General features: G+C 38.1%; 1 protein-coding gene across 6 annotated transcripts in view; it reads right to left on the bottom strand.

The window, feature by feature from the left end:
- ADD3 (adducin 3) overlaps window positions 1-19,548 on the bottom strand; it is a 173,163-nt gene that overhangs the window by 86,300 nt on the left and 67,315 nt on the right. Inside the window, exon 1 of one of the 6 annotated variants that reach the window (XM_049790578.1) lies at window positions 1,428-1,501. The exons of 4 other annotated variants lie outside the window; for them this stretch is intronic. The gene's annotated coding sequence lies outside the window, so the exon portion shown is untranslated. Of the gene's footprint in view, window positions 1-1,133; window positions 1,305-1,427; window positions 1,502-19,548 lie in introns of those variants that run through there. One more of the 6 variants, XM_049790577.1, reaches the window with a different exon arrangement.

Here is a 19,548-nt window from a genome sequence, read left to right as displayed (position 1 = left end):
TGTGCCACTTGCTGTACTATCTTGCTGGCCCAGTGCAACTCTATTTTCTTAGACTTCAAAAGAACAGTAGAGACCATCTAACAGAGTGAACTGAAACCAATATTAAAGAAATTAAATAGAATAGCACTATTCTACTTATCAAAGAAATTTATTTCAGAGATTAGTGGTAAGTATAAACGTTTATTTGATCATAAGACAAAATATATTTAAAAAGGCTTGAAAGTCACATACCCAAAGCTATTTAATTATACAATAAGTGTAGTACAGTCTTTTTTAACCAACTGGTCCACAGTGCTTGTCTACAAGATATAGACAGGTTGAAAATCATTACTATTGCTTAGATTAGCAGTACTACCATGCCATAGACTGTTGTACAAGACAAATGCTGGAACACATGTATAAAAAAATTGAAGAATGCAGGACCGGCGTGGTGGCGCTAGAGGTAAGGTGTTTGCCTTGCCAGCGCTAGCCTAGGACAGACCGCGGTTCGAACCCCCGGCGTCCTATATGGTCCCCCAAGCCAGGAGCGACTTCTGAGTGCATAGCCAGGAGTAACCCCTGAGCGTCACCGGGTGACCAAAACCAAAAACAAAACAAAACAAAAAAAATTAAAGAATGCAGGCGAGACTGGTTTTTGAGAAAAGTTCAGTGTATTAGTGGCAAAAGAATCACCTAGTTTTACATAGATAATGCTACTGCCCAGATATTAAAGAGCAAAATATACAAATTATTTAAATCAAAGTTTAGTATTCATGCTATTTTTTCTAAATTTCAATACATAACTTCTATAATTTTTGGAATATATGCATGTCTTTACAAAAAGAAAGAGCATATATAAATTATAAACATCTTTAAGAGTGAACGCAAATTATAGGTAAGGAAAATGACATCCAAAGAAACAGTCACTGATTCTCAAGCTAAAATCAAGAATAGACACTTTTTCCTATAATGCCTATAATGCTTTGACTTTATTCTTACATCTTTATGATACTAGATATATTAGGTAAAACACAAGTACTACCAATTTACGAAAGAGGAAGTTAGAGCAAGGAAATGGGAGGAAGTCTAAGTCCATAAAGAATGACACAATGTCACTCCACAAACTTTACAAATCTGTCATTTTCAACACTCACCTTTGATTTCAACTGAGGATGGGGTTCAGCTTGCCTGCACCAAGCGGGCGTGTCTACCTCCAGTGACGCACACAGGAAAACAACAGTACAAGCATCACAGAGCAGTGCCTCGCTCATAACAGGCCCACTTCAGTCAGTGAACAATTAAATATTTCGTAGGCATTTGAAACCCCAGTTACAAACAGAACCCTGATAAGTGAGGGAGGAAAAAAAAGTCAGAACCTATAATGCAAAGAAGAAAGTTGCTGAACATGGATTTCATTGAACAGTAAATTCTCTTACAGTTCAACTTACCATTCATGTCACAAACTCCAGAAAGAACACAGAGGCACAGACCAGGCACGGAACACAATTTAGGGCTGCAGCCATCCCCAGTGCTTCTGACAAATACCCAAAAGCAGCAGGACAAAGCATCATTATGACAGAAATAAAAGGCTCTTTAGAGGCTGCCTTTTTTTTTTTCTTTTTAATCAATGAACCACTCTTACACACAAAGTTCACGCCATGATGTCTCAAAATACAGTGTGCCAGATGATGTTATTAATGGGGTCAATACACTCAGAGCAAACTACAACATTAAGCATTTTTTATGTCAAATAATTAGCACATTTGGAAACCACAAATATTTCTCTCCATTAAACATTAATATCATTTCCCATATTATGAAGAAAATAATTGAGCAAACCACTGAAGAGCAAAAAGCAGATTAACAAGCATGCAGATACGGAAACTTTTGAGAGAATGATAAGGCCACAGGCTCCTCACCAAGAATACTGCATGTTACTAGCAGTTGGCACAAAATTAACCATCTATCTTATCTGTGCTTCCCCCTAAGCTGTGAGCTATCAGTATTAACAATAGACAATCCATTACTTACAAAAATAAATCGAAGCTGCTGTTCATGTCTTAAGCTGGTTTTTGTGTGGCAATTCTGATGCAATGCTGTCCTAAAAATGAACTTTGTTTTAAACAGCTAGATAGCTGCACTCCGTGCGGTTACAGCAAGGGTGGAGCCCACTCTGGGGGAAACAACACACCCAGGCCGACTTCAGAGATAGCAAACTGCAAGTTAATATGCCACAACATTGGTTAGGGCGTCAGAACTAAAATCAGTTAATCCTCCTCAAAGAAACAGGGGAGAAGTAAATATCTGGAGATCAGTTGTACTGCCCAGGTAATGAAATAGGGACGTTTCTTTTTCGTAGAGATCCCCACAGCTCAATCAACAGAATGTTAGGTGGAAGTGAATTACTCTAAAGGAAGTCCAATCATGCCAGTATCTAAGTTTAGCAACAGCAGCTTCTACATATCTCAAGGTGTCAGCAACAGTGTTTGCTGCAGAACTTGACTTTGACCTGCATGGCCAAAATAGGCACCTGAACACTGACCTAAGCATTCCTTCAAGTCTTCACCAGGATTCTAGCCCCTTGGTAATACAGGAACAAGAAGAAAAAATATTTTGAGGTGAACCAACTAAGCATTTGCCTTGCATGAGGCCAACCTGGGTTTGATCCCTGGCATCGCATATGGTCCCTTGAGTCTGCCAGGAGTAATTTCTGAGTGCAGAGCCAGAGGCTCTAACAACAAACAAGCAAGCAAACAAAGAGATAGGATTTATGGTTTGCTTTAGCAGAACAGAGAAATTAACTTTAACAGTTATTTTTATGAAAATTAATATGCATGCCATACTTTCAAAAAATCTGCCCTCACTCTTTCTCTAATAAGCAATTCAGTAGGATGTATATAATCTATTGAAAAACTTTAGCTACTGAAATGTTACCAAATATCTAGTATTGCTCAAAGTGATTTTAATCACGACTACTTTATATGCTCATTCGGATATAACCAAGATACTTATATCTGACTTCTAAAGTCATGAAATAAAAAGGTGTCTTTCTCAGTGAAGCTTTGAAACATGTAAAACATAAGTTGTATAATTCTTTAAATAAATTTTAATAAAAAATGGAAAAGGGTTAGAGACCAGGAAAATATGATTTTTCATGACACATCATACTACCCTTGCCATGTGCTGCCTCGTCACACTAACACTATAAATCAGTCTGTGAGACTGAATAATATTTTGAAATATTTTGAAAGCTACTGTAGTAGAAAATAATCTTAGAATCCCAGTAAGGGGGTCCTCATTGATTTATTTTTTTGTTGGATTATGAGATTACTCTTAATATGTTAAATTAACCCATCTCCCCCAAATTTCTTTGGTAGCCTAAAGAAGTATCTGACTTAAGTTTTTTCCATCACATATGTGATTATGTATCACCCACTGATTTCCCTTGTTGACTCCATCTTCCAAGACTCAAAAAATTTCAGAAGTAGCATCTGGGGTAGTCTATGAAAAGAACGCCATCTTGGTACTTTTTGGATTTGTACTGCTGGAAATGTCTGTTTTTAAGTCAAACTTCACTTTCACAGCTGCAAAGGAAATGACAAGAAAAGAAAAACACAGCCAATATATATCAGCAATTAATTCCATCCACAACTGCCCAGCTGTTTGTGCATGGAAGAATCAGTCTGTTTCCTTTTGGGGCTTTCACCACTGAAAATTGATACTGCACATTCAGGGACACAAGCTGTTTGTAACATGTCAGGAATGTGCACAAGATCACACAGAGTTGAAGAGACAAAATGAAATCCAGATCTAGTTTTCTTGGGACTTGCCCTATTATTTCGTAACTTAAAAAAAGGAAAAGAAAAAGAATAAAACTCTTGTAAAACACAGAGAGCAAAATACGTTAAAAATATTCTCCCTTCTGAGTAACTCCTTTCCAATAAGGAGAAAAGTCTGGCAATGACATCAGTTTTAGTATTAAGAATAGATACTGACTACTGGCACAGCTAAGGTGTGACATTCTTAGGAATCCACATGCCTCCAAGTATGTTAAATGCAGCCAATACTTTTTGCACTCATAGCTGTTTGTCCAATGTGGAGCTAGTCCCCTACAAAATCTTTGAGGGCCAGAGAGATGGCTCAGTGGTTCAATGAATGTCTTGCATGTGGAAGACCTGGGATCAATTCCTGACACTGTGGAAAAAAATTATTTTTAGTTTGTTTTTGGGCCACACCAGCGATATTCAAAGGTAACTCCCAGCAGTGCTTGGAGGACCATATGGGATATAAGGAATTGAACCAAGGTAGGTTGGGTACCAGGCAAACACCCTACTTGCTGCTCTATTACTCTGGTCCCCACACTCCGAAATTCTTATAAATATGTGAGTTGTTGGGAACCATACATCTATCGAGCACAGTCATGCAGAAAATCAAGTTTTTCTTGGTTAGCTAAGGCGGTATTTGGCACTCATACAAACCTACCTATTTTGGATATTCACACAGATTGACAGATCCAATCTTTTAGGGCAGTGTTTCTCAATCTTTAGCCATCTATGTCCCCTTTCAACCTTCTTTCCTTCCTTTGGCTTTTGTTCTATTGGTTGGTCCCCAAGTCTTGTGCAATTTACATAATTTTTCACCTGTAGCCACACTGGGGGTACAGGGATGGGTTAAGTTAAGAACATTCTGTTCCAGTATGTTCAAAATTCTTTTCTCTTTCCCATTAGCTTTTCCAGATTAAAACACACACACACACACACACACACACACACACACACACACACACAACCAACAAACAGTACTTTCTTTGAGTACCTCTGGCTTAAAAGTGATAGCATGGGTTTATATTCAACCAAGAAGTATTATTCCACTCCTCTCTAGCCTTCAACTCCAATTTTATTTCGAGTATTTATTTCATTCAGCACTTGTAAAATGCCATTTTGCTATGCTATATTTTCAATCATATGTACGTAAAAGAACTTGTATCTTATTATGTAAAATTACTCAAAGTGAAAGCTGGAGAAAAATGACTTTTTGAGAACAAATAATTCAAAACACATTTTAGCTCTTACTGTGCTTTTACATTTGAAACTAAACCTGTGATTTAATTCATTGTTCTAAAGGCCTCCACCTCCCCTCTTACTGTATAGAAGACTTCTAATGTCTTCATATTCTCAAACAGAACGTAGATGGGGTATTCATTCTGGAGACCACTAGGGACTGGGACTTGACCTATGAAGACGATAAACTGCTCCAAATGAGAGCAAGAGAGTTATTCCACAAGAATGAAAAAACTCTCCAGTGCCAGACCTCAAGCCAGAACAATGAGTTGTCCGTTGGAGCTGTCTCCAACAGAAAACTATTAAGACACCTAGTGTAATTTGTGAAAAAAATATAAGGTATATCAAACATGTGGCAGGCTGGAGACAACATGCAAAACCACAAAACAGTGTTGCCTTTATACATCCAATAAAGATCATGTCTGGGGTGAGAGAAGGAATAAGACAATTTTAGTCTTTGATAGTGATATTTCTAGAAAGATGGTGTAACTATTCATGGTTCAGTCACAGGGATGAGCTTTGATAGGCAAGTTTTAAGTCTACGAGACATTTAGACTAGTTTGAAACGTCTATGGAAATAGCTGCTGCTCCTTAAAAGGTTGCTTAAGAAGAGAAAAGGCTGGTTTGAACAGTTTAAAATTAGGTGCTTAAACTCATGATAATCGAACTCAAATCTAACAAATGAGGTGAATTCCTTCAAGTGTAGACTATCAATATGAAATTGTTGACTAGTTTTAAAAGTTGACTTCCTCATGGATGTACATGAAATCTATTATGCTAAGTGAAATAAGTCAGAGAGAGAGAGAAAAACGCAGAATGGTCTCACTCATCTATGGGTTTTAAGAAAAATGAAAGACATTCTTGCAATAATAATTTTCAGACACAAAAGAGAAAAGAGCTGGAAGTTCCAGCTCACCTCAGGAAGCTCACCACAAAGAGTGATGAGTTTAGTTAGAGAAATAACTACATTTTGAACTGTCCTAATAATGAGAATGTAAGAGGGAAATGGAGAGCCTGTTTAGAGTACAGGCGGGGGTCGGGTGAAGAGGAGGGAGACTTGGGACATTGGTGATGGGAATGATACACTGGTGATGGGTGGTGTTCTTTACATGACTGAAACCCAAACACAATCATGTATGTAATCAAGGTGTTTAAATAAAAAAAAAAGTTGACTTCCTGCCAATGATAGGTCAGAATGCTGTATATGTATAAAATATTTCAAATACAGTGAATTTGAATTTTGCAGTTAGCACCATCTAAGTACTGTCTAGATTCTGAACACAGTATTATACCTGCTTATCTTAAGCTATACACTTCTCTATTCATCCATAAATCTCTTTTTATTGCATTTTAAAGTACATTGCAGACATCAGTATAGTTTTCCCAGATACTTGAGAATGTATATCACTATTTAGAGTACAAGACTATATATGTATAGTTTATCCTACTAATGTGAAATTTACATACAGCAAAATGAAGAAAGCTAAGTATATAAATTTTACATCAGTAGGAAAAACTATAAGTATATGTAGTATTGGTGCCAGAGAGATAGTACATTGGTAGGCATTTGCCTTGCATATGGCCAACCTGGGACCTAGTTCAATTCCCAGTATCCCATGTGGTCCCCCAGCCTGCCAGGGGTGATTTCTAAGTGCAGAGTCAGGACTAACCTCTGAGCATCACTGGGTATGGTCCCAAAACCAATCAATCACTCAATAAATAAAGTTTAAAAAAATTAAAAAAGTATATATAGTATTAAGACAGAAAACATTACTTGCATTACTTGCACAAAGTTTCCTCAGATTTCTCTCAGGAAATTCCCATTACCACATCTCCAGAGGAATTACTATTTTTATTTTAAACTGATGTTAGGGGTAGAGAGATAGTACTGGCTGAACATGGTTTGATTGCCAGCACCACCACAATCTTTGGTTCATAAAACCAGGGATAGTTACCTATTACTATTGAGTGTGGCATTATTACAGTATCTAGTACATGATGTAACTCATTCTTGCAACTAAATGGTGAGATATGAAATAAATGGAAAGTACTTAAGAAGAAATCATAATGTTATATGGATGTATAGTTTCATTTGTTCCAATCACTTAAATTTCTTCAGTTAAGGAAATAAAACTTGGAACGTTGTGATGACTAGCATCAATCATTCAATAGGTCATTCAATCACTCAACTAGGTTGGCCTAGTTTAAAGTTCTTGGGCATCAGTTTTACAACTCACTTTAGAATGTAAGACTAGCCTAAATAAGTTTATTTTGTTTGTTTAGAAAATTCCTTGAAATATGATTTCCTATTTCAACCAGGCAAAAAAATACTAATGCATCAAGTTCCAAAAATTAAGAGAAACCCTTTGAGGTTGCGGAGAGTGGTCAGGGATCAGGTCTTGCATGCTCAAGAGCATGTGTTGGGTCCCAAACAATGCCAGAGCCCTTGTGTTGAACTGTCAAGCCCTGTTTGATGATTATGGGTTTTCCTCCTATCACTAGGAGTGACTATCAGGCCCCTTGATAGGGACCTTCCCCCACCCTTAACCCCAAAAGAGATAAACTCTGCAAAGCTCCAGGCATGTAGTCAGTGATCAAAGAAAGGAACCACAAACATTGAGGGAAAACTGACAGTAGGAGGTAAAGTTCAGATAAGCACATTCACATATTGCTTCTAGGCTTTTGTGCTAGCCCCAGCCCCATGCTTGCTTCACATTTTATATGTACAAAGACAGTAATAGCACATATAGCAGAATTTTTACTCATCATCTGAGATAGTAGTTTTGTTTTTTTTTTCACATCTAGAGAAAGAGGGCTACTTTTCTTTTTACTCTGACAAGTGGAGTAGTAGATGGAAAAAAACAGACTTTGGAATTCACAGTGAGTCTATACTTCTATCTCTACCCATATTTATATAAATAGCTCTTTTCACTGAACATGATTTTTGTGCTATCCACCAAATGAGAAGTTATGGTCCAGTTCAACTCCTATCCTATTTGCCTGAGCCTCTTAGAACCAATTTTAAGCCCTTTCCTGGGTTTCCAGGTTGCTTTAAATAACAGCATTTCAGAACTCCTCAGATTAGCTAGCTGCTTCCCAGGGTTTCTCCTACTTGACAGGTAACACCTCTGTATTCCAATCTTTGGCAGAGAGCCCTAGAGCATTGAAAATAACTCTAAGTACCTGCTGAAAGGATCTGCCCATATAATGGGTAGTCAGATATGGTCATAGTAGCAACATAATAGGAAAATAAGGATGAACAGTCACCATAAAAAAGGGCGTAAACAAATTGGGAGATCTAAAAGCTGATCATAGGACATATCACAAGGCATGATATATTGAAAAGAGACTAAAAGCCAACAATGTGCCAATTTTTCTGTTCTTAGAAAAATCACTGCTGCAAAGCAGTTAAAAGCCACTGGAATAATTCAGACTGCTCTATGTCATATATATTTATAAACCTCCCACAAAATCTATTGGCAAAACAAAAAATTAAGTAAAAAAGGCCACACAGAAAAATGTTAAGCAAAAAGTGATTTTTATAAAGGTCAACTATAGGGGGCTGGAGTGATATTTCAGTAGGTGGGCACTTGTCCTATATGTGGCTTGAGTTGGGGTCAGTCCCCAATATTCCATCTGATCCCTAAAGACTGCCAGGAGTGATTCCTGAGCAGAGAGCCAATACTAACCTCTAAGCACTGCCAGGCATGTCCCCAAAACAAAATGCCCAAGTTTATAGTGAGGGGGGAGGGGCCTGGATTATAGAAAACTCAGGAAATCGTAGGGAAACCAAATAGTACAAAAAAAGAGTCAACTAAAGGAGCAAAATTCAACAGGAGAAAAAAAGAAAAAAACCAAAGCAGAGGTATTACGAGTTGAGTAAGTTCTATGTAAGACTTACCTCCAAAGTTGAGTTTGCCAGCTAAGAATAAGAATTTATGTCAGATAGGGCCAGAGCAATAGCGCAGTAGTATGGTGCTTGTCTTGCAAGCGGGTGACCCAGGACATACTTGGGTTCGATCCCAGGCGTCTCATATGGTCCCCCAAACCAGGAGCGATTTCTGAGCATATAGCCAGGAGTAACCCCTAAGTGTCACCAGGTGTGGCTCCCGCACCCCCCAAAAAAGAATTTATGGGCTGAAGAGATAGCATCAGTTCAAATCCCGGCATCCCATATGGTCCCCCGTGCCTGCCAGGAGCAATTTCTGAGCCTGGAGCCAGGAATAACTCCTGAGCACTGCCAGGTGTGACCCAAAAAAACCACAAAAAAAAAAAAAAAATTTATGCCAGATAGTATAAATGTAGGCAAACTCAAAAGTAACTCCTTCGGGCCCGGAGAGATAGCACAGCGGCGTTTGCCTTGCAAGCAGCCGATCCTGGACCAAAGGTGGTTGGTTCGAATCCTGGTGTCCCATATGGTCCCCCGTGCCAGCCAGGAGCTATTTCTGAGCAGATAGCCAGGAATAACCCCTGAGCGCCGCCGGGTGTGGCCCAAAAACCAAAAAAAAAAAAAAATTCTAGGGGCCGGTGAGGTGGCGCTAGAGGTAAGGTGTCTGCTTTGCAAGCACTAGCCAAGGAAGGACCACGGTTCTATCCCCCGGTGTCCCATATGGTCCCCCCAAGCCAGGGGCGATTTCTGAGTGCTTAGCCAGGAGTAACCCCTGAGCATCAAACGGGTGTGGCCCGAAAAACCAAAACAAAAAAAAAAGTAACTCCTTCTCTCTCATGTCTTTTGGGGGAGGGGGTTGTCTCAAAAGCAATTCTACAACCTGGATAATACCTTGACTAAGCTCTTCATGCTTCAGAAGGTAACGGAAGCCTTCCAAGTTGGTGAAATGCAACTCCTGCCTTACAAGCATCTCTGGCTACATTCTGTGATTTCCCAATTGCGAGCAGTCTGGCTTGGTGCTGCTGCTCTTGTAAAGCTGGATTGCCGAAAGAAGCTCCTTTAAGTTTACTTGAGGTCTTGGGCTCAAACTCAGCACCACAAAAACAAATGAAAAGACCCAAGCCATTTGAGAGCTCACTTGGTTGCTCACAATATCTGTTGTGTTCAACAGATGTGTTCAAGACTCAGAGAGAGAACAATGTAAAATTACACTGAGAAAATTATACTGAGAGGTAGTCTTAAAAGTAGGTTTTGGTGCCCAAGTGATAGTACATCTGGTAGGAAATTCAGGGTACCTGTGTTTGATCCCTTACACTACATATGGCTTCCCCATCCCCACTTGTGCCCCATCATACATGGTCCCTGAGCACAGAGTCAGAAGTAAGTCCTGAGCACTACTGTGTGGCCAGAAAAAGAGAAACTATGTTGGTATTAAGGATTGTGATGATAATTCAAAGGGTTTCTATTACAGATTTGATGCAGGAGGCCTGAATTTGATTTCTGGCAGGGAATTCTCCTGTGAGTACCATACAGAGCAACCCCTGAGTTCAAATATAGAACACAGCCAGGTGTGGTTCAAAGCCCTCCCCAGCTTCACCACCCCACCTGCCCTCAATTACTAGTGAGGCAGCTATACGAACCTGGTAGAAAGATATGCAAGCATGATATGCTTTTTAATAAATCTGACTATACTTTACTGTGGCTATACTCTAAATAAATTATCACAGATTATATGTAACACAAAAGAAAATCAAATTTGTCACTAATTAAACATTTATAGCGGTTTGAATAATCTAATTTACAGGGTCCCTACAATCTATTCACAAATCATACATTTTTGTGTCATGTATTTTTGTTTTCACCTTAATCTTTTGATTTACATGCTAAGGAAAAAAGGAAAAAAACTCATAAGCCTTTTTATAGCCTTTTTTGGAATAATACTTATCTTACACCAAAATAATAAATGGCTTACAAATAATTAAGACAAATTATCTAGAAACCAATCACAGGGTAATCTGCCACTACATCACCACCGAAGGAAGCAAAACAATGTTCTGAAAGTACTGTGTATTAAAGGCATCAAAATTCATAGGCCCAGAAGATATTGACATAGGCAAAAGGTTACCCTTAGAGATTAGAAAACTGGACTACTTTAAGGAATGGTGAAAAGGATACCATGGGAAATTGTTGAGAATAGGTCAACCACTTAATGTCACTGATGTGAAAAGACCATGTTAACTAACATTTAACTTAACTTAATTACGTATGCTTCAGTGCGAAGACATAAATAACCAATTATACGTTTTTATGTAAACTATGAAGATCATTAATTGCCCCATTAGGTTTTTTTCCCTTCTGTTCTGTTGTCATTTGCTTGTTTGGGGACCATATCCGCTGCATTCAGGGATTAATTCTGGCTCTGTGTTCAGTGGTGCTTGAGGTTGAACCTGGGTTAGCTATATGTAAGGCAAGCATCTTACCCGCTGCACTATTCCCAGGAGCTCATTTAACTACATTCCTTTATGACAATTTGGGGGAGGGGCTACAACATAGACATTATGATAAGAGATTGTTCATGTGAAATTTTTTATTCTAAATATTCCAGGTTCTTTTTGATAGTAACCTCCCTGTTTAAGATATCATGTTGGAATATAATCAACTTTTTTAGGAGCACATACATACAGGATCCTCTGTACAAAATTCATACCTTGTCCTGTCTAAATTATTAAAATAAAAAACAAAAACAAAAAAACAAACCAAAACCAACATTCCTTTCAAAAGGATCAAACTGACAGGTTTATTTCTGAAGCAGAAATTCCTTAATAAAATATGTCTCTATAGACAGTGAGTGTATAAGTAACTTCTTCAGATTATTGAGAGAATATGGAAGGGGAAATAAACAACCTGTGAAAACTTTCTGAGCCTTTGGAAAAGGAAGATGACTGGAACAGGGCAAAAAAATGAATGGAAGAGAGAGAAGAAGGAACTAATAAAGCAGCTAGAGAGACAGAGCCAACAATTACTAAGTAAGGGAGGAGCAAGAACTTGGCAAGAATATGAGGTCGGGCACACCCGTGGGAGCTACGTGGCTTACAGAAAGGGGGTAGAACAATATAAGCGAGTGAACAGTGTAGGTTAGCTGAAGGTTTTCAGATCAATAAAAATTTTCAGAATAAAAATCAAGAGGTGCTTTTCCAATACAAAGCAAGTTTTGATATATTAAATGGATATCACTTAAAAATGAGCAAAAAATAGTATTCCATATATACATATATATAAAAATTAAAAACTGAGAACTTCAAAACAGAAAAAGTATTAAGTCTGTAAAAATTCATAGCTGCACTATTTATATTTACTTCAATGATAAAGCTTTCTTCTTTGGAATATGCCATCCTTCAAACAACAGAACCCCATAAACCATATTGAGAAGAATTACAGAGTATATAAAAGAAAGAAAGGGCCTTCTTTTCAATCTGTCTTTTCACTTGGCAGCTTACAGAAACAATTCTCTATTGCTGAGTTTTTAAAACTTATCCCAAGATAAGCGGGACTGACTGACTCCTATGGGCTATTTTCAAATTGCCAAGTCATTAATTTAAAACAGCTTTCAAACCCCTTTAAACTGATTCCTGCTGGTCCAATACAAAAAAAAAAAGATCTTTTAATAAAAAAATAAATAAATAAAGGGGGAGCAAAGGCTCAAACCCAAACCTCTGGAGTTTCTTTTTTTTTTTTTTTTTTTTGTTTTGTTTTTTGGGCCACACCCGGCAGCGCTCAGGGGTTACTCCTGGCTGTCTGCTCAGAAATAGCTCCTGGCAGGCACGGGGGACCATATGGGACACCGGGATTCGAACCAACCACCTTTGGTCCTGGATCGGCTGCTTGCAAGACAAACGCCGCTGTGCTATCTCTCCGGGCCCACCTCTGGAGTTTCTTAAAATAAATAAAATATATTGGAAACTACTCATCTAGTAGTATATTTTTCAATCATGACACTAGAAACGACCAAGAACTTTGGAAAGGCCTTCCGACAAAAAAAAATTACTTCCTTCAATTTCAAATTTAACAGATATTTATTACCTTAGCTTGACCCCCCACAAGAAACAATATTTTTTAAAAATAATGAGATATTTCACACTTTCTGCAGTTATTTTATTTTACTATTTTACTCAAATCTGTTCATTCTTAAAAGCACTAATATCTTTCTGTATGAATTAGATAAAGGACTCTGTACATTCGACAAGAGCAAATGCTTGTCTTTGCCAACACAGAAATCAAGATGTTTCTGATAAACAAGCACCAAGACAAGCTAGTATTTTTAGTTCTTTCAGAACAGGCAAAAAAACTGCCACATATTGATTGGTTCACTGATTTAAGAACAATAATTGTAGTCAGAGCTCTAAGAGGAATCTAAGCATGCAACATACAACTCTTTCAACAACACGATGACATAGATTATTATGAGATGCTCATGCTTCCCTTTCAGTTTACAATTTACAAAAATATCTGAAGGTATTTAATTATGTCAAAAAGTAATATAAAGAGGGCCCGGAGAGATAGCACAGTGGTGTTTGCCTTGCAAGCAGCCGATCCAGGACCAAAGGTGGTTGGTTCGAATCCCGGTGTCCCATATGGTCCCCCGTGCCTGCCAGGAGCTATTTCTGAGCAGACAGCCAGGAGTAACCCCTGAGCACCGCTGGGTGTGGCCCAAAAACCAAAAAAAAAAAAAAAAAAAAAGTAATATAAAGAACTTAAGACTTATGAAAGTACGTTAAAACATTGCCCATAGCTAATTTATCAAGATAAGAAAGATCAGAAGGAAAAAACATAAGCAGCTGGGTCTTCTGAAAATGATGAGCTCAATGCTGAGAGACGGAGTAGTAGGGGTAGGCCTGGGTATCACTAAATTAGAAGCCAGATTTTCTTCAAGTTACAGTTACAGGAGTAGACAGAGGTATCTTTCTGCAACTAATGAGTTGTTACAGGCACACCTACCTATTGTTTACTAAACCCACAAACAAAAACATACAGCCAAAATCCTTAAGAGTGATGTCCTCAGTTAAAATATATAGCCAAAAGAGGGAGGAAGAAAGTAAAAAGAGGAGCAGGGAGGAAGAAAATCAAAAAATCTTTTTCAAAAAGTGGTAAAAAGTCACTTCTGAAAATCTGTAATAATAGGTTTATTCTCCCAAGAATTTGGGATTTAAATTTACCCATCATCATCATCCGGAAAAATCCAAGCCACATTAGTACTACAAAGTGATCTTCCAGTCATGTGGTCAAAGGAAAACAAATCTGGGGAGAAAAAAATCTATCTGGAGAGAAACTACCTCAAAACAGGTTGCCTAAGTTTCCCAGAGATTAAATCCTGCCAAATTCAAATTACAAAACACATATGTATACAATCAACATTAGGAAAAAAAAGTAAGCAGACACAACAGAGAGTAGAATTTGGTATTTCCACAAAAACTGCACATGATGAAATACTGAGAAAAGACCAGAAGGTTTGAAAAAGTACTGAATAACTGAAAAACTTAGACCTAATGGACCCAACTTGGAAATGGATAAATTAGAATCCAGATTTGAGAAAACTAGTCAGAAGAACCAAAGAAACAGAAAAATGGAACATGTAAACAGAAGATTAAAAGTCACCAAATAAAGAAGTCCAAATACACTGGTGAACCTAAAGAGGGAAGAAAACGGTCAGTCAATATTCCAGTAGATAATAAGGAAAAAAATAAAATTTCCTGAGTTGTTGAGATGAATAACCTACAACACACTGACAATAAAATTAGCAAAAAGGACAGGAGTACAGTGTAAGGTGATTTGTTTGCCTTGTACGTGTCCTATCTGTGATCCCCAGGTTTGATATGTCCCCCTAGCACTGCCAGGAGTCATTCCTGAGTGCAGAGCCATCTTCAGCATCACCAGGTGTGGGCTTCCCCTCCAAAAAAAAATATATTAGCAAGAGACTTCAAAAGAAAGACTTTAATATTTTCAAAGTACTGAGAAGATAAATTATCAGTCTAGAATAGTATACCAAAGGTATTTCAGGAGTACATAAAACAAAACACAGACTTTTGTAAACTTACTAGAGGAAACTGCAAAGAAAAAATTCAAAGAGAAATTAAAAGTAAAAGACAGAAGGAAAAAATCTCAACAAATAAATTCATGAGCAACTAATTTTTACAATATAAAAACTAATTAAAAATTTAAAAACTAATTTTAAAATAATAGCAATAACATATTAAAGCTTTAAAAACAAAATAGAACTGAACCCTACTCAATAATATAGATGATGGGACTGATAATAAAATGTTTTAAGATCCTTATATTGATTATAAGGAAGAGAGGACTAATTTTCAGCTTGATAAACTCTACCAAATGAAGGTTTTTCCAAACGTGTTTAAGAAAATAGGAGTTTCATGAAAGAGTGTGGCTAGGATTGGTAGTAGCTCCTCTTGAAAGGTTTGAAAGAATTCATTAGTAAATCCATCTGGGCCTGGGCTTTTCTTTTTGGGCAGGTGTTTGATTACAGTTTCAATTTCCTCAATAGTGATGGGGGTGTTTAGATATGCTACATCCTCCCTACTTAACTGTGGAAGGTTATGTGTCCAAGAATTTATCCATCACTTCTAGGTTCTCATGTTTAGTAGCATAAAGTTTCTCAAAGTAGTCTCTGATTACCCTTTGGATCTCTGTGATATTTGTCATGATCTCCCCCTTTCCATTTCTAATACGAAAGCTTTTATGAAGCCAACATCACCTTGATACCAAAACCAGACAGAGATGCTGCCAAAAAAGAAAATTACAGACCAATATCCCTGATGAATGCAGATGCAAAGATCTTCAACAAAATCCTAGCAAATAGGATCCAATGCATCATCAAGAAGATCATACACTACGACCAAGTAGGTTTCATCCCAGGGATGCAAGGATGGTTTAACATCTGTAAATCTATCAACATCATACACAACATCAACAACAAGAAAAATAAAAATCACATGATCATATCAATAGATGCAGAGAAAGCATTTGATAAGGTCCAACACCCATTCTTGATCAAAACCCTCAGCAAGAAGGAACCTTTCTCAATCTAGTTGAAGCCATCTACCACAAGCCAATGGCAAATATTATCCTCAATGGAGAAAAACTAAAAGCCTTTCCTCTAAATTCCGGTACAAGACAAGGCTGTCTGCTCTCACCACTCCTCTTCAACATAGTACTGGAAGTGCTTGCTATAGCCGTCAGAAAAAGATATCAAGGGAATCCAGATAGGAAAGGAAGAAGTCAAGCTCTCACTTTTTGTAGATGACATAATACTCTACTTAGAAAACCCTAAAGACTCTACCAAAAAGCTTCTAGAAACAATAGACTCTTATAGCAAGGTGGCAGGCTACAAAATTAACACACAGAAATCAATGGCCTTTTCATACACCAATAATGACAGGGAAGAGATGGACGTCAAGAAGGCAATCCCATTCACATTAGTGCCAAACAAACTCAAATATCTTAGAGTCAACTTGACCAAAGACTTGAAGGACCTATACAAAGAAAACTATAAAGCCCTGCTCCAAGAAATAAGAGAGGGCACACGGAAATGGAAACACATACCCTGCTCATGGATTGGCAGGATTAACATCATTAAAATGGCAACACTCCCCAAAGCATTGTACAGATTTAATGCAATCCCTCTTAAGATACAAATGACATTCTTCAAAGAAGTGAATCGAACACTTATGAAGTTCATCTGGAACAATAAACACCCTAGAATAGCTAAAGCACTCCTAGGGAAAAGGAAAATGGGAGGCATTACTTTCCCCAACTTTGAACTGTATTACAAAGCAATAGTTATCAAAACAGTATGGTATTGGAATAAGACAGACCCTCAGATCAATGGAATAGGCGTGAGTTCTCAGACAATGTTCCCCAGACATACAATCACCTCATTTTTGACAAAGGTGCAAGAAATCCTAAGTGGAGCAGGGAAAACCTCTTCAACAAGTGGTGTTGGCAGAACTGGTTAGCCACTTGCAAAAAAGTGAACATAGACCCCCAGTTAACATCATGTACGAAGGTAAAATCCAAATGGATTAAAGACCTTGATATCAGACTTGATACCATAAGGTATCTAGAACAACACGTAGGTAAAACACTCCATGACATTGAGACTAAAGGCATCTTCAAGGAGGAAACTGCTCTTTCCAAACAAGTGAAAGCAGAGATCAACAGATGGGACTGTATTAAGCTGAGAAGCTTCTGCATCTCAAAAGAAATAGTGCCCAGGATACAAGAGCCACCCACCGTGTGGGAGAAACTATTCACCCAATACCCATCAGATAAGGGGCTAATATCCAAAATATACAGGGCACTGACAGAAAAAAACATCTAATCCCATCAAAAATGGGGAGAAGAAATGAACAGACACTTTGATAAAAAAGAAATACAAATGGCCAAAAGACACATGAAAAAATGCTCATCACTAATCATCAGGGAGATGCAAATCAAAACAACGATCAGATACCATCTCACACCACAGAGATTGGCACACATCACAAAGAATGAGAACAATCAGTGCTGGCGGGGATGTGGAGAGAATGAAACTCTTATCCACTGCTGGTGGGAATGCTGTCTAGTCCAACCTCTATGGAAAGCGATACGGAGATTCCTCCAAAATCTGGAAATTGAGCTCCCATTCGACCCAGCTATTCCACTCCTAGGGATATACCCTAAGAACACAAGAATACAATACAAAAACCCCTTCCTCACACCTATATTTATTGCAGCACTATTCACAATAGCCAGGCTCTGGAAACAACCAAGAAGCCCTTCAACAGAAGAATGGCTAAAGAAACTGTGGTACATATACACAATGGAATATTATGCAGCCATCAGGAGAGATGAAGTCATGAAATTTTCCTATACATGGATGTATATGGAATCTATCATGCTGAGTGAAATAAGTCAGAGGGAGAGAGAGAGAGACACACACAGAGTAGTCTCACTCATCTATGGGTTTTAAGAAAAATAAAAGTCATTTTTGCAACAATCCTCAGAAACAATGAGAGGAGGGCTGAAACTTCCAGCTCACTTCATGAAGCTCACCATAAAGAGTGGTGAGTGCAATTATAGAAATAACTACACTGAGAACTACCATAATCATGTGAATGAATGAGGGAACTGGAGAGCCTGTCTAGAGTACAGGTAGGGGTGGGATTGGATGGAGGGAGATTTCATTGGTGGTGGGAATGTTGCACTGGTGAAGGGGGGTGTTCTTTATATGACTGAAACCTAATCACAATCATATTTGTAATCAAGATGTTTAAATAAAGAAAAAAATATTTAAAAAAAAAAGAAAAGAAAATAGGACTGGATAGAGTACAACCCCAGTTCAAGAACCAACACCAAATATGGTCCCATGAGTACAGCCAGAGGTCACTTCTGAGCACAGAGCCAGAGATAGGCCCTGAGCACCACTGATTGTGACCTATAACTCCCAAGTGTCCCCCCCCCCCCACTCCACCCCTGTAATTAAGAGCAGGAGAGATAGCTCAAAAGATTGGATCACATGCTTTGTATGCAGGTATCCTGGTTCAATCCCTGGCACTGCCTGATGCCCAGAAATGTTGTGAATGATATTATAGCAATGTTCCAGGTGCTTAATTTTGTTTAGTGCAAGAACATGACTGAAAATATGATATGAAAATATATCTGTTGGCAGAATGCTATTTATCAAAGTTACTGAAAAATAAATAAAATTCCTAGATTTAGTCTTATTGACTAACTTACTGAAGTTGCTTATCTTTTTTTTTTATTTTTCTTTTGCTTTTTGGGCCACTCTCAGTGACACTCAGGGACTATTCCTGGCTATATGCTCAGAAATTGCTCCTGGCTTGGTGGACCATATGGGATCCCAGGGAATCGAACCTCAGCCAGTCCTAGGTTAGTGCGTGCAAGGCAAACACCCTACTGCTTGCACGACCACTCCAGCCCCAAAAGTTGTTTATCATTTTGAAGAATTTTGTGGGCATACTTCATACTTTCAATCTATACAGTACTAAGGTTTGTATTTTCAATAGAAAACATGTAGGAGACAGCAAATAGGGTCCTAGTTCCAACAGTGATTCTAACAGGGTTAGGTTCAAATTGCTTGATCTTTTTTTGATCTTGTTTCTATAAGTATAAATAAAGGGATCAAGTTAGATTTCCTTAAGACTATACAGGGGCTGGAGCAATAATACAGTAGATGAGGTGCTTCTTGCCTTGCATGTGGCCAACCAAGGTTCAATCCCAGCACCCCATTTGGCCTCTGAGCCCTCCAGGGATGAACCCTGAGTAATGATGGGTATGATCCCAAAACAAAACAAAAAAAGACTTCATACAATGTTAATATTCTATGTTGAATTTAATAGAAAACATATCAGTTTTGAGACTTACATAATGATCATATTGCTCATAGAAAAAAAATAATTGGAACACAGAAGAAAAAGTAGGGGTTGGGAAGGTGGCGCTAGAGGTAAGGTAAGCGCCTTGCAAGCGCTAGTTTAGGACAGACCACAATTTGATCCCCCGGTGTCCCATATGGTCCCCCCAAGCCAGGGGCGATTTCTGAGCACATAG

Source organism: Suncus etruscus, chromosome 17 (assembly GCF_024139225.1).
Source record: "Suncus etruscus isolate mSunEtr1 chromosome 17, mSunEtr1.pri.cur, whole genome shotgun sequence".
Lineage (NCBI taxonomy): Eukaryota > Metazoa > Chordata > Mammalia > Eulipotyphla > Soricidae > Suncus > Suncus etruscus.
Note: the sequence above shows the minus strand (reverse complement) of the source record. Positions and strands in the feature narration are given on the sequence as shown.